The sequence below is a fragment of the Armigeres subalbatus genome, chromosome 3, assembly GCF_024139115.2.
Source record: "Armigeres subalbatus isolate Guangzhou_Male chromosome 3, GZ_Asu_2, whole genome shotgun sequence".
Taxonomy (NCBI): domain Eukaryota; kingdom Metazoa; phylum Arthropoda; class Insecta; order Diptera; family Culicidae; genus Armigeres; species Armigeres subalbatus.
Window position 1 is genome coordinate 272616234 of NC_085141.1, and position 13131 is coordinate 272629364.

At 43.2% G+C, this 13131-nt stretch overlaps 1 protein-coding gene across 3 annotated transcripts in view; it reads left to right on the forward strand.

Annotated features, from left to right (window-relative positions):
* The window catches only part of LOC134224344 (leucine-rich repeat neuronal protein 2-like), a 474531-nt gene that overhangs the window by 319909 nt on the left and 141491 nt on the right, over positions 1–13131 (forward strand). For all 3 annotated transcript variants that reach the window (XM_062703672.1, XM_062703671.1, XM_062703674.1), the window contains one exon: positions 8804–9326. The gene's annotated coding sequence lies outside the window, so the exon portion shown is untranslated. The remainder of the gene's footprint in view (positions 1–8803; positions 9327–13131) is intronic.

Consider the following 13131-nt stretch of genomic DNA (forward strand, 5'->3'; position numbering starts at 1 on the left):
CTTTATACAAAAGAAGGTTGATCCGACAATCCGATATGAACTTTCTTCGAAGTGCAAAACTCAATCGTAACTAGCAAATTTGATAGCGCGGCGTAGGGAGATGATGCAATTGATTTGAACGGATGGAATCACTAACAGCAACCAAGCTACCACGCTACCATGACAAATTCTAAGAATCCTATAAAATTTTCTCGCAAGATTCTGAATTTGGTTATGAAATTTTGTTTATCCAAAATGCGTATTGTTGCGAGGAATAACAGCAGAAATTTGGCTCAAGACGAAGTTTCTTCATATTACCAAACATTATCTCTTGGCATCTGTTTGTCCGAGCGACGCTCACCGATGGGTAATTGCTGTAGAAAGTTTCCACTGAGGTGGCGTCTTCATTGATTTTATACAAAAGCCACCATTTTATACAAAAGAAGGTTGATCCGACTATCCGAAGTAAACTTTCTTAAAAGTGCAAAACTCAATCGTAAATAGCGAATTTGATAGCGCGTCGGAGGGAGATGAAGCAGTAAATTTGAATGGATGGAATCACTAACAGCAACCAAGCTACCACGCCAGACCCGATGCCACCGAAACAGTCCAGTTTCGCAATTAACTTTTTCTTTCCATAAAATATTGGTCCTGAGAAGAACCAACTTTTTTTTCCCAATGCGCCTTTCCAACTAACTGACACCACAATTTGTAATAAATTTTCAGCATCGGCACTGGCGATGGATTTTCTTTGAAAATGTTATGCGCCTCCGTGATGCTGTGTCCGCTCCGCTACGATCGCTTTTATGCATCCGCTCTGCATAAAATCTTGTTCAAACTAAGGATTAGGTCCAAACCCGCAAGTGACTGATTTTTGATGTCTGTGCTAGTGATGCATGTACGTGATTGGTTAGTTTACCTATTTCTAAACTTTTTATCAGTTATCGATAATAAATAGTTAAAAATAGTATTTCCATATGAATACAAAGAAGCGTTGACTCATCCTTGAACGAATGGTCCAAAAAAATTGAAAATCCATTGAGAAACGGCTGAAATATTAAAGTTTAAAGTCTATCATATTTTCGTGACGGTCCCCGATTTTCGCAATCGTAAAGTGTACCCCAATATAGAAAACACAGACGTAGTCCTACGTCAAAAAATAAAGAAATATAAAAAATCAATTAAACTGGGCCTGAGATTTTTTATGGAAAATGTCTTATTCAACATTGATACAGTAATATCCCGATTTCATCACCCCCTGGTGAATTTTGGGTTGATAAAACAGGGTATGTGACAAAATTGAAAAAAAAATATATATTCAATTTTTTTATTAATTCCACAAATATGAATCATTTTATGCCTTGGAAAGGCCAAATGCTTGAACGGTGCTCGTTATTTCTTGTCGAAATTGCTTACAGAATATTTCCCAGGTACTCATAAGTCGTTCGTAATAAACTACAGGTGGTGAAAAAATTTCATGAAAATAAATGTTGTTTGTGGTATTATTTACATCCAAGGCTTCCGAGCCTTTTGAAAGGAGGCTCCCGAGCCTCTTGAAAGGGGGCTCCCGAGCCTTTTGAAAGGAGGCTTCCGAGCCTCTTGAAAGGAGGCTTCCGAGCCTCTTGAAAGGAGGCTTCCGAGCCTCTTGAAAGGAGGCTTCCGAGCCTCTTGAAAGGAGGCTTCCGAGCCTCTTGAAAGGAGGCTTCAGGCCTCTTGAAAGGAGGCTTCCAGCCTCTTGAAAGGAGGCTTCCAGGCCTCTTGAAAGGAGGCTTGAGCCTCTTGAAAGGAGGCTTCCAGGCCTCTTAAAAGGAGGCTTCTGAGCCTCTTGAAAGGAGGCTTCCAGGCCTCTTGAAAGGAGGCTTCTGAGCCTCTTGAAAGGAGGCTTCTGAGGCCTCTTGAAAGGAGGCTTCTGAGCCTCTTGAAAGGAGGCTTGAGCCTCTTGAAAGGAGGCTTCTGAGCCTCTCGAAAGGAGGCTTCAAGCCTCTTGAAAGGAGGCTTCAGGCCTCTTGAAAGGAGGCTTCTGAGCCTCTTGAAAGGAGGCTTCCAGGCCTCTTGAAAGGAGGCTTCTGAGCCTCTTGAAAGGAGGCTTCCGAGCCTCTTGAAAGGAGGCTTCAGACCTCTTGAAAGGAGGCTTCTGAGCCTCTTGAAAGGAGGCTTCGAGCCTCTTGAAAGGAGGCTTCCTGAGCCTCTTGAAAGGAGGCTCTGAGCCTCTTGAAAGGAGGCTCTGAGCCTCTTGAAAGGAGGCTTCTGAGCCTCTTGAAAGGAGGCTTCTGAGCCTCTTGAAAGGAGGCTTCCGAGCCTCTTGAAAGGAGGCCTGAGCCTCTTGAAAGGAGGCTTCCGAGCCTTGAAAGGAGGCTTCTGAGCCTCTTGAAAGGAGGCTTCCTGAGCCTCTTGAAAGGAGGCTTCCTGAGCCTCTTGAAAGGAGGCTTCCTGAGCCTCTTGAAAGGAGGCTTCTGAGCCTCTTGAAAGGAGGCTTCCGAGCCTCTTGAAAGGAGGCTTCCTGAGCCTCTTGAAAGGAGGCTGGAGCCTCTTGAAAGGAGGCTTCTGAGACTCTTGAAAGGAGGCTTCCTGAGCCTCTTGAAAGGAGGCTTCTGAGCCTCTTGAAAGGAGGCTTCCAGGCCTCTTGAAAGGAGGCTCTGAGCCTCTTAAAAGGAGGCTTCCTAGCCTCTTGAAAGAAGGCTCCCGAGCCTCTTGAAAGAAGGCTTCTGAGCCTCTCGAAAGGAGGCTTCCAAGTCTATCGAAAGGAGGCTTCCGAGCCTCTCGAAAGGAGGCTCCCGAGCGTCTTGAAAGGAGGCTTCCGGGACTCTTGAAAGGAGGCTTCCAAGCCTCTTGAAAGGAGGCTTCCGAACCTCTTGAAAGGAGGCTTTCGGGCCTCTTGAAAGGATGCCTCCGAGCCTCTCGAAAGGAAGCTTCCAGAGCCTCTTGAAAGGGCTTCTGAGCCTCTCGAAAGGAGGCTTCCAAGCCATTTGAAAGGAGGCTTCCGAGCCTTTTGAAATGAGGCTTCTGAGCCTCATGAAAGGAGGCTTCCTGAGCCTCTTGAAAGGAGGCTTCCTGAGCCTCTTGAAAGGAGGCTCGAGCCTCTTGAAAGGAGGCTTCCGAGCCTCTTGAAAGGAGGCTTCCGAGCCTCTTGAAAGGAGGCTTCCGAGCCTCTTGAAAGGAGGCTTCCGAGCCTCTTGAAAGGAGGCTTCCGAGCCTCTTGAAAGGAGGCTTCCGAGCCTCTTGAAAGGAGGCTTCCGAGCCTCTTGAAAGGGGCTTCCGAGCCTCTTGAAAGGGGCTTCCGAGCCTCTTGAAAGGGGCTTCCGAGCCTCTTGAAAGGGGCTTCCGAGCCTCTTGAAAGGAGGCTTCCGAGCCTCTTGAAAGGAGGCTTCCGAGCCTCTTGAAAGGAGGCTTCCGAGCCTCTTGAAAGGATCCTCGTCCGAGCCTCTTGAAAGGAGGCTTCCGAGCCACTTGAAAGGAGGCTTCGGAGCCTCTTGAAAGGAGGCTTCCGAGCCTCTTGAAAGGAGGCTTCCGAGCCTCTTGAAAGGAGGCTTCGAGGCCTCTTGAAAGGAGGCTTCCAGGCCTCTTGAAAGGAGGCTTCCAGGCCTCTTGAAAGGAGGCTTCTGAGCCTCTTGAAGGAGGCTTCTGAGCCTCTTAAAGGAGGCTTCTGAGCCTCTTGAAAGGATCCTCGTCCGAGCCTCTTGAAAGGAGGCTTGAGCCACTTGAAAGGAGGCTTCCGAGCCACTTGAAAGGAGGCTGGAGCCTCTTGAAAGGAGGCTTCTGAGCCTCTTAAAGGAGGCTTCCAGGCCTCTTGAAAGGAGGCTTCTGAGCCTCTTGAAAGGATGCTTCCAGACCTCTTGAAAGGATGCTTCCAGACCTCTTGAAAGGAGGCTTCGAGCCTCTTGAAAGGAGGCTTCTGAGGCCTCTTGAAAGGAGGCTTCCTGAGCCTCTTGAAAGGAGGCTTCCTGAGCCTCTTGAAAGGAGGCTTCGAGCTCTTGAAAGGAGGCTTCCAGGCCTCTTGAAAGGAGGCTTCCAGGCCTCTTGAAAGGAGGCTTCCAGGCCTCTTGAAAGAAGCACTTCGAGCCTCTTGAAAGGAGGCTTCTGAGCCTCTTGAAAAGAGACTTCAGGGCATCTTGAAAGGAGGCTTTCAGAGCCTCTTGAAAGGAGGCTTCCAGCCTCTTGAAAGGAGGCTTCCAGGCCTCTTGAAAGGATGCTTCCTGAGCCTCTTGAAGGAGGCTTCTGAGCTCTTGAAAGGAGGCTTCCTGAGCCTCTTGAAAGGATGCTTCCGAGCCTCTTGAAAGGAGGCTTCCGAGCCTCTTGAAAGGAGGCTTCCGACCCTCTTGAAAGGAGGCTTCCGAGCCTCTTGAAAGGAGGCTTCCGAGCCTCTTGAAAGGAGGCTTCCGAGCCTCTTGAAAGGAGCCTTCCGAGCCTCTTGAAAGGAGCCTTCCGAGCCTCTTGAAAGGAGCCTTCCGAGCCTCTTGAAAGGAGCCTTCCGAGCCTCTTGAAAGGAGGCTTCTAGGCCTCTTGGTAGGAAGCTTTGGAAGTGTTTTTCTTTCTCAGCAGCCCTTAATTCTTTATATCGTTCTCTATGTTGGCATGCAGCTCCTGGCCTGGTTTTTCGTATTTATCGCTCTTTGGCTATCCACATCAATCCAGGCTTTTAGTTGGTTTTCTTGTGTGGTACCAAGTACCTCTGTGGCTGTTGAATTGACCGCCTCGTGGACTTGTTCCCACAATGCGTTCAAATTTTCTCCAGTTGGATGTCCTTCGATTCTTGTGTCGAGCTTATGAGTGAATTGCTCCGCAATGCCCTCGTCCGACAATCGCTATATATATACAGCCGAATGGTTCCCTCCTGCTCAGATCCTGTGACGCTGGACAGTAGAGTGGGCCAGCCTAGTATGGGGTGAAAAAAAAAGTCGTCGGTTTCTACGAGGCACCCTCCAGGATTTTTCCTTTAGGTAAGGAAATCATTCTCTGAAAATTTCAGTCTGATCGGTTATTGCATGAGCTGGCGCAATTGATTTTGGGGTTTTAGTTAATTTGAGTTTCATTGAGTTAATATGGGGATTTCAGCCATAATGTATGGGAAAATACACCTCTGTTACTATTTCGTTCAGGAAATTGTATGGAAAAGCCCGATTGAGCCCAGATTTGCAGGAATTAAAGTTAACATGCCAATGAACAATTCCACATGAAATTCTACTATGATTAAATAAACGGGATATTAGGAGGAAAAAATATTGTTACCTTTTTTTTTTATTCATTTCTTTATTTGGTAGGCACTCTGTGTTTCTTAACCGCTACTGTGCCGTGGTCTACTGTGGTATTCTGCTGTACAGAATCCACACAGAATCTATTTTTAGATATTCGTTGTTGTTATCATTGCCGGGTCCATCTCATCGTGAGTCCATTTTGTCCTTCTGTCCGTATCGTGCCATCCAATTGCTCGTTGCATTGTTCGGTTGCCGTTTATCCGGGTACGTTGGAGGAATGCCTCCGAGAAGAAACAATTTGTCAGTCGTCATCGGACAGCCGTGTCGGTAAGAAGCGCACCCCAAAACTTCACCGTTTGGCCTGCACCTCAGGCGACTGACAAGGGCTTGGTGGAGGGGCTGGGAATCGAACCCATGACCGTCCGCTTATAAGGCGAATGTGTAGCCAACTACGCTACGGGACCCCCCAAATATTGTTACCCTGAAGATGATATTTTAGAAACAAAGTGTCTTCAGAAAAGACAAAGCTTATTATTTAAGCTTTATTTTATTTTGCAATAGGGTGGATACACCACATTTTGATATAAATTTTTTAACTTCTATATTTCAAATTTTAGCATTGTGCAATGTTCTAGAAAGTTGTTCCTTACTTAATTTTGAGGAACTTTGCTGAGGAAACTATGGTTGTACGTTGTTATGATACAAACAATAATTGTTATGATAATCTCAAAAAATAATGTTAGGGTGACCCTAAAACCAATATTTTGATTGTAACTTTTTGGTTAATTCTTATCGAAGTGACATCTTCTAAAAACTTTTAGTACATAAAAAAATGCACGTTTTGGTTATAGAACCGAGTGAATACATTGGTGGATTGCAGATATATTACTGTTTTTCTCGAAAAAATCCGCCATTTGAATGGGGGAAAAGGGGTATCCATATGTAGAACTATGGCTTCACGGGAGGCTCAGAAGCCTCCTTTCAAGAGGCTCGGAAGCCTCCTTTCAAGAGGCTCGGAAGCCTCCTTTCAAGAGGCTTGGAATCCTCGTTTCAAGAAGCTCGGAAGCCTGCTTCCAAGAGGCTCGGAAGCCTCCTTGCAAGAGGCTTGGAGGCCTCCTTTTTAATAACATGCCAACATATATAACGATATAAAGAATTAAGGGCTACTGAGAAATAAAAAAACTTCACCGGCGTAAGAAACGGGGGTACGACGAAAAAGTACTCTCGGAGGCAGAGGGAAGCTTTGCCAGAAACGACGCACGGAAGCTCTACGAAAACAGCATGCGCCTGAAAAGCACACCGGCGTCAGTCATGATTAATGACAGGTCCGGAGATGGACAAGCTAGACGAAGTAAGAAAAGCTGATCGAGAGCTAAATAACGGCAAGACCGCTGGGAAGGACGAAATCCCGGTCGAGCTTCTGGATGTTGGGAGTGACGGGCTGAACGAAAAAATCCACCAAGCGATTGAAATGATTTGGCAGGGAGACGAAATGCCTTTAAGCTGGATTGATGGCTTCCGGGCAAGTAACGGCACGATTATGCTAATTATCGAGGTATAACACGAGGTATAACACACTCAATACAGCCTACAAGATAATATCTCGTCGCCGTCTTTATCAACGAATATCAAAGCGGTTTTCAAGAAGAACAATCAACAACGGACCAGATGTTTCATCTTCTTCTTCTTCTTCTTCTTCCTCAATGGCTCAATGCTTTTCCATTTAGTATTCTATTAGCATTTTCTTAGTTATTAATTGAAAGCTTTTCTATGCTCGCCATTGCATGAGTATGTATCTTGTGTGGTAAGTACAATAAAGGGTGTCGAGAATGTTTCCAATCCGAAAACATCCCAGACCGAATCGAGAATCGAGCTCGCCATTTCCGGATTGGCAATCCTACACCTTTGCAATGTTGGTAAAATCACTCATTAATCTCAATCAACGAGCCCTTCCATGCGAACAAAATCGTTTGCGATTTTAATGGATTGCATCACGCTTGAATTTTTCATGCTAAAATGCATCGTTTCACTCATTTGACAAAAAATCATTTTGGTTCAAAAACGTATTTGAAATCAATGTTGGGGCAAGAACTTAGGCTTTGAACACAATCTGTTCTATGAGTCACACAGAGCATGTACCATATTTGCCACCGGCGGACGGATCTTTGGTTACGCGTATAGATCCAAAGGCCTTACTTCGGATTTTTTTTGGATGACCATGAACTTATGCTTTGAACACATCTATGCTATGAGTCACGTAGAGCATGTACCATATTTGAAACAGGCGGACAGATCTTTGGTTACGCGTGTAGATCTAAAGGCCTTGTTTCGGATTTTTTTTTTGGAACCAGGAGCTTTGAACACAATCTTTTCTATGAGTCACTCAGAGTATGTACCATATTTGAAACAGGCGTACAGATCTATGGCTACGCACGTAGATCTGAAGGTCTTACTTCGGAAACTTTTTGGATGACCAAGAACTTATGTTTTGAACACAATCTATTCTATGAGCCACGTAGAGCATGTACCATATTTGAAACAGGCTGATAGATCTTTGGTTACGCGTATAGATCCAAAGGCCTTACTTTGGAATTTTGTTGGATGACCAAGAACTTATGCTTTGAACACAATCTATTCTATGAGTCACGCAGAGCATGTACCATATTTGCAACCGGCGGACGGATCTTTGGTTACGCGTATAGATCCAAAGGCCTTACTTCGGGATTTTTTTGGATGACCAATAACTTAGGATTTGAACACAATCTATTCTATGAGTCACACAGAGCATGTACCATATTTGAAACAAGAGGACAGATCTTTATAGATTTCAAGGCCTTATTTCAGGGATCTCAAGGCCTTATTTCAGGAGATTCTTGGATGAGCTTGAGCATTGATCGGAACACATTCTTGGTTTCATATCACAAAAACCATGTACCATATCACGATTCATACTAGCGTACTATGACCTACAAACAACACCTAGCACACAAATAGGAAGAAGCCCCGTCCATTATAAGTCCTAATTTAGAATTTTCTAAGGCCCCAGTAGGCACCGGCATAAAAAAATGTTCTAAGTCCCCAGTAGGCACCAACATATAAAATTTTCTAAGTCCCCCAATAGGTTTTTCACGTCGTTTTTTTTTTAATTAGTTTACGCGGTACATGGTACATTTTTACGCGACGTAAAAAAAACCTTAGTGTACTTCAAAAATGGCAACGCTGATCAACTGGAGGTTGTGAGTTTCTTCCCTCGTCTTTTCATAATTGCTTTCAAACTGATTTTTTTAAATGAAAATTTCCAAATTTTCTAAAGAAAATTTTCGCATTTTCCTTCGAGCGTTTTTATATGTTTATTTGTGTGTATACCATTCTACAGATTTCTGCCTAAAGCCTATTTCCATTTTCATTTTGGTTAGCTTGCTAAGTATGAAATGAAGTTATACGATTGTTAACAATGAATTTATATTCATGTTGCTGAATGCCGGCTCTGCGTCCACCCGGATCAAGCATTGAATAAACAGCAAACCTGCCTCACCAACCTTTCCTTGGAAAACAGCTTCCTGAATGATGCCGGTAACAAAAAAAGCTAAAAAATTCACATTTTTTTTTCATTTCGCTTCCTTTTCTTGCAGATAACGAGGTGGAAGTGAGCCACATCCCTTTTATCGCCAGGGAACGATAGGGACATGCAACAGCACCCCCAACGGAATACCGGCCGGTCATTTACCCAATCTTCAAATCTAGCTCCGAAGGGGGCGGCGGCCATATGCTGGCGAAGAAACAAATTTATAAAGAACCCACCGAAGGACGTCTCTGGTTCAGTCGCTTTCGCTTCCCCGCTGCTGTGGCAATATTGAATATTTAAATTCAGTACCGTGAAATTGAAAGTGAACTTCCTGGACCAGGAGCAGGAAAAAAAAGGAATCTAATAAGTGTGTGCTCGAAATTCCAGTAGCCTCTTGGATTTTCATAATTTTAACTTGCGGACATTTGTGGGGGCGGACGTCGACACCGACTGAGCGTCATTTGAGACTGGACGAGAACAGGACTATGTAAATGAATGTCAAATTTATGTTAATGTGAAAGCAAAGATAACGACAACGGCAAATCTGAACCCCAACTGGGCATAAAGGAAAAGGCAGCTGTGATTTCAAGGTGAGTTTCGGATTTGTGTTTTTATTGGGGATTGGACTTATTATAGAGGGATTTATGTTCTTATATCAAACTATGTAGATTTTTTACAAAAGATTCATATGATTACTGAGATATTTGAATTGAAAAAAAAAACAACTGGATAATTTGTGTTTTTCAAAACGGAACTTGTCATTCGAACAGGCGTTACACTTGTTTTACCCAGTTGTATCAGTCGTTATTCTCCAAACAACAAGTTGCCGCACTCTGATGACTGATGTCTATGATTTTGGCCAACTCCAAATGGTGATGAACTGCGCACCGTCACCCTGGACTAGATACACTCTATTAGAAAAATAAACCCACCCGCCAGCAACAGCATTTCGTTTTTTATGGCAGTTATGATGATCCGGAAATATGGCGCACCGGTCGTAACAAATTTGCAGCGTTGTCATTTTGTGCCCCCTCGTCACGACAACGCATCAACTTCCCCCAAAGCTAGTCGCACGTCGAAATAACACTGTCGGAGGTGGCAACTTGCTAGGAGCACCTACCTACATAGCTTAGTGTTATTCTACGGGCCCTCTATCCGAGCATCGCTGTTATAAAAGCACAAATAATAGCCAGACCCATTCTGGTACGGGTCCGGTGCTGCTGGGGGGAGCGATGGATCAGAACGGCCTACACCTAGAGCCTAGTGCAGTTTTTATCGAACTCAGGCTCGTTTCGAAGTTTTACGATCATCAAATGGGAAGGCTTATTGACTGATTGATGACAGAGGGGGAGAATTTATTTCGCACCGAAGGATTATTTATTTCGGGATCATTTATCTCAAGAAGGTGCAACTGGTAGCGAGGGCATCCCGAAATGGATGGCGAGCGGAGCACTTAGTTGTTTTCGTAACTATGACGAATGGAGTATGAAATTTATAGAGACAGACCCCATACGATGAACATCTTATGTTCGTTTAACTAATACATATAAAGGTGCTCTCATATATTACTTCTGTGAGCTACATGAAACCCGGGACTGAGGGTATCTGATTTCTAAGGGTATTGAACAAAATTTTTGAATCCATTTATAAAATAAATTACCTGAAATTTAGCGATTGAAATCCTTAAAAAAAAGTACAGATATGTAGGTGAAGGCTTCCGCTACCTGTCCAAGGGGTTTGTACAGATTCATCAAATCAGCGTTTGAATCTTTGTTTACAAAAGCAGATAAGTCGTTTTGAAAATGTGGTATTGATGGAATGACAGAATTTTACGATATACATATTTCGGTCTCATTGAGAAGCCCATCTTTAGGAAGAATTGCTAGTAAAACTGGCGATGCTGGATGATTTGTGAATTAACTACTGAGGAAATCATTAGTGAAATTTTTGGAGGAATTCCCGTTGAGGGATTAACACGTTAGCCCGAAAGCCATCCAACCGAATTCTATTTGGCCGAAATTTTATTTGTCTAAACTGTCGTTCGACTGAACTGGTCGTTTGGCCGGAAAATACTTTTAACCGAAAATTCCTTTTGGCCTAAATTATCATTTGACAGGAATAGTCATATGGCCGAAATGCCATTTGACCAACGGGTCATGCGAATGTTAATGTCATTTGCTAAACATACTTGCTTGTATCCAACTTGTAGTAGGATACTCATCCTACTTGGTTGGTATTATACAAAAATGGAGAAGGATCGTTTGGCCGAAACGCATTCGAACTTCGCACTACTCACTTTTTACAGTGAGAAGTTAGAAATGATGAGTGAGAAGGGAGACATCTCACTTCTCACTCCTCATTTTTCACTTCTCACTGTAAAAAGTGAGTAGTGAGAAGTCTCACTATCCACTTCGCACTACTCACTTTTCACAGTGAGAAGAGAAAAATGAGGAGTGAGAATTGAGACGTCTCCCTTCTCACTCCTCATTTCTCACTTCTCACTGTAAAAAATGAGGAGAGCGAATGGAGTAGTGATATGTCTTACTACTCACTTAGCGCTTCTCACTTTTTACAGCGAGAAGTTATAAATGAGGAATGATAAATGAGACGTCTCTCTTCTAACTCCTAGTTTTTCACTTTTGAAATAACCTATTCGGCCAAATAACTTATTCGGCCAAATGTCCTATTCGGCCATATGACCCTTTCGGCCTAATGACCCTTTCGGCCAAATTACCCGTTCGGCCAAATGACCCATTCAGCCAAATGTTCCTTTCGGCCAAACGACCCTCTCGGCCAAATAACCCGGTAGGCCAAATGACTTTCGGCCTAATGGTCTGTTCGGTCAAACAACTTTCGGCCTAGTGGCATTCTGCCAAATGGCATTCGGCCAAACGGCTCTTCCCCAACTTCTGAAAATGGTGCCTGGTGCTGGGAATTTGGTTTCATCAGTGCCTGTTATGCTACGTAGAACGACGGAGGTCCTTCGTAGCTTAGTAGGGAAAGCACATGTCTAGTGTACTGGTTTCGTGGGATCAAATCCCACTGAAGGAAGTGGTTACCCTCCAATACCTTTTCCGAACTAAATCATGTTGTGCATATGCATAAATCGAGTTTCAGACATAATATTAATTTCCACTCCGGATAGCTTAATACCCGGAACAATTAACTTTGAATGAACATACACAGCAAATAATTTTGAAAACTCAACGTCGTGTAAACCTGCAGCTGAACACATCAAACGAATTAATATTGGATATTCAATTGAATTTGATTGAATTTTACAAACAAGCACCTTTTAAACTTATTTCGATTTAAAAGAATAGTGAGATTGATTGAATGTTACGTTTATTTGCATGCTCCAAATATGTGCATGAAAATACATTTAAAATCACAACATATTTCTATCTGTGTAGATTTTAGTTTAAAATAATAACCTGGGATACTCTACCAACTTTGCTCGCATCAAGAATGACTGTTTCGGCGATAGCAGTCTTAATAAGTAGCAAATACTTTGTTGCTCCTACATCCGACGTTTCGGTTAATTTATTTAACCTTCTTCAAAGGGTTATGAAATAAATTAACCCAATCGTCGGATGTAGGAGCAACAAAGTACTTGCTGATTATTAAGACTGCTATCGCCGAAAGAAGTCAATCTTAACAGCAAAACTTCAGTCGTCAACCCCCAGATAATCTGCTTTCATCTTACTTCCCTCTGCTCACTTCTCATTTCTTAATTTTCACTTCTCGTTCGTGCGGAACTATCTAATTTTCACAATTATTCGGTGAAATGACATCGTCAACAAATTTGCCTTATTTTTACCAAGATACTTCAAAATGATCAGTACAGATACAACACATCGAACTAAAACGATCATCTGTCCTCTATGGGTTTGCATAATTTGTAATGTGTTTGTTTTGTCTGTGCTACTAATCGGTGTTTACATTTTTTAGACAAATCCAGCCTTTTCTTTCAAATGCCCTATTTCGTCTAATGTTCGTACTGTGTCATCAAATTAGGAGGAAGGGCCATTTGGCCGAAAGCCTTTCAGTAGAACGCAATAAGGCTCAACAAACCATTAGAATCATTTGGGTTGAATAAGTCGTTTAGCCGAACAGTTCATTTGGCTGAAAAGGTCACTTGGCCAAAAATGCTGTTTTGCCCAAATAGTCGATTGGCAAAAGGACCACTGTGGAAAGTTGAAAGTTAGAAACGGGCAGTGAGAAATGAGGAGCGAGAGTGAGGCCTCTCACTTCTCACCTCGCACTTCTCACTTTTCACAGTGAGAAGTTAGTAATGAGGTGTGGGAGATAAGATGTAAGACGTCTCACTTCTCAATGCAAAACCGAAGAAATGCAAAATGAGAAGTGAGAAATGAGTAGTGAGAAATGAGAAAT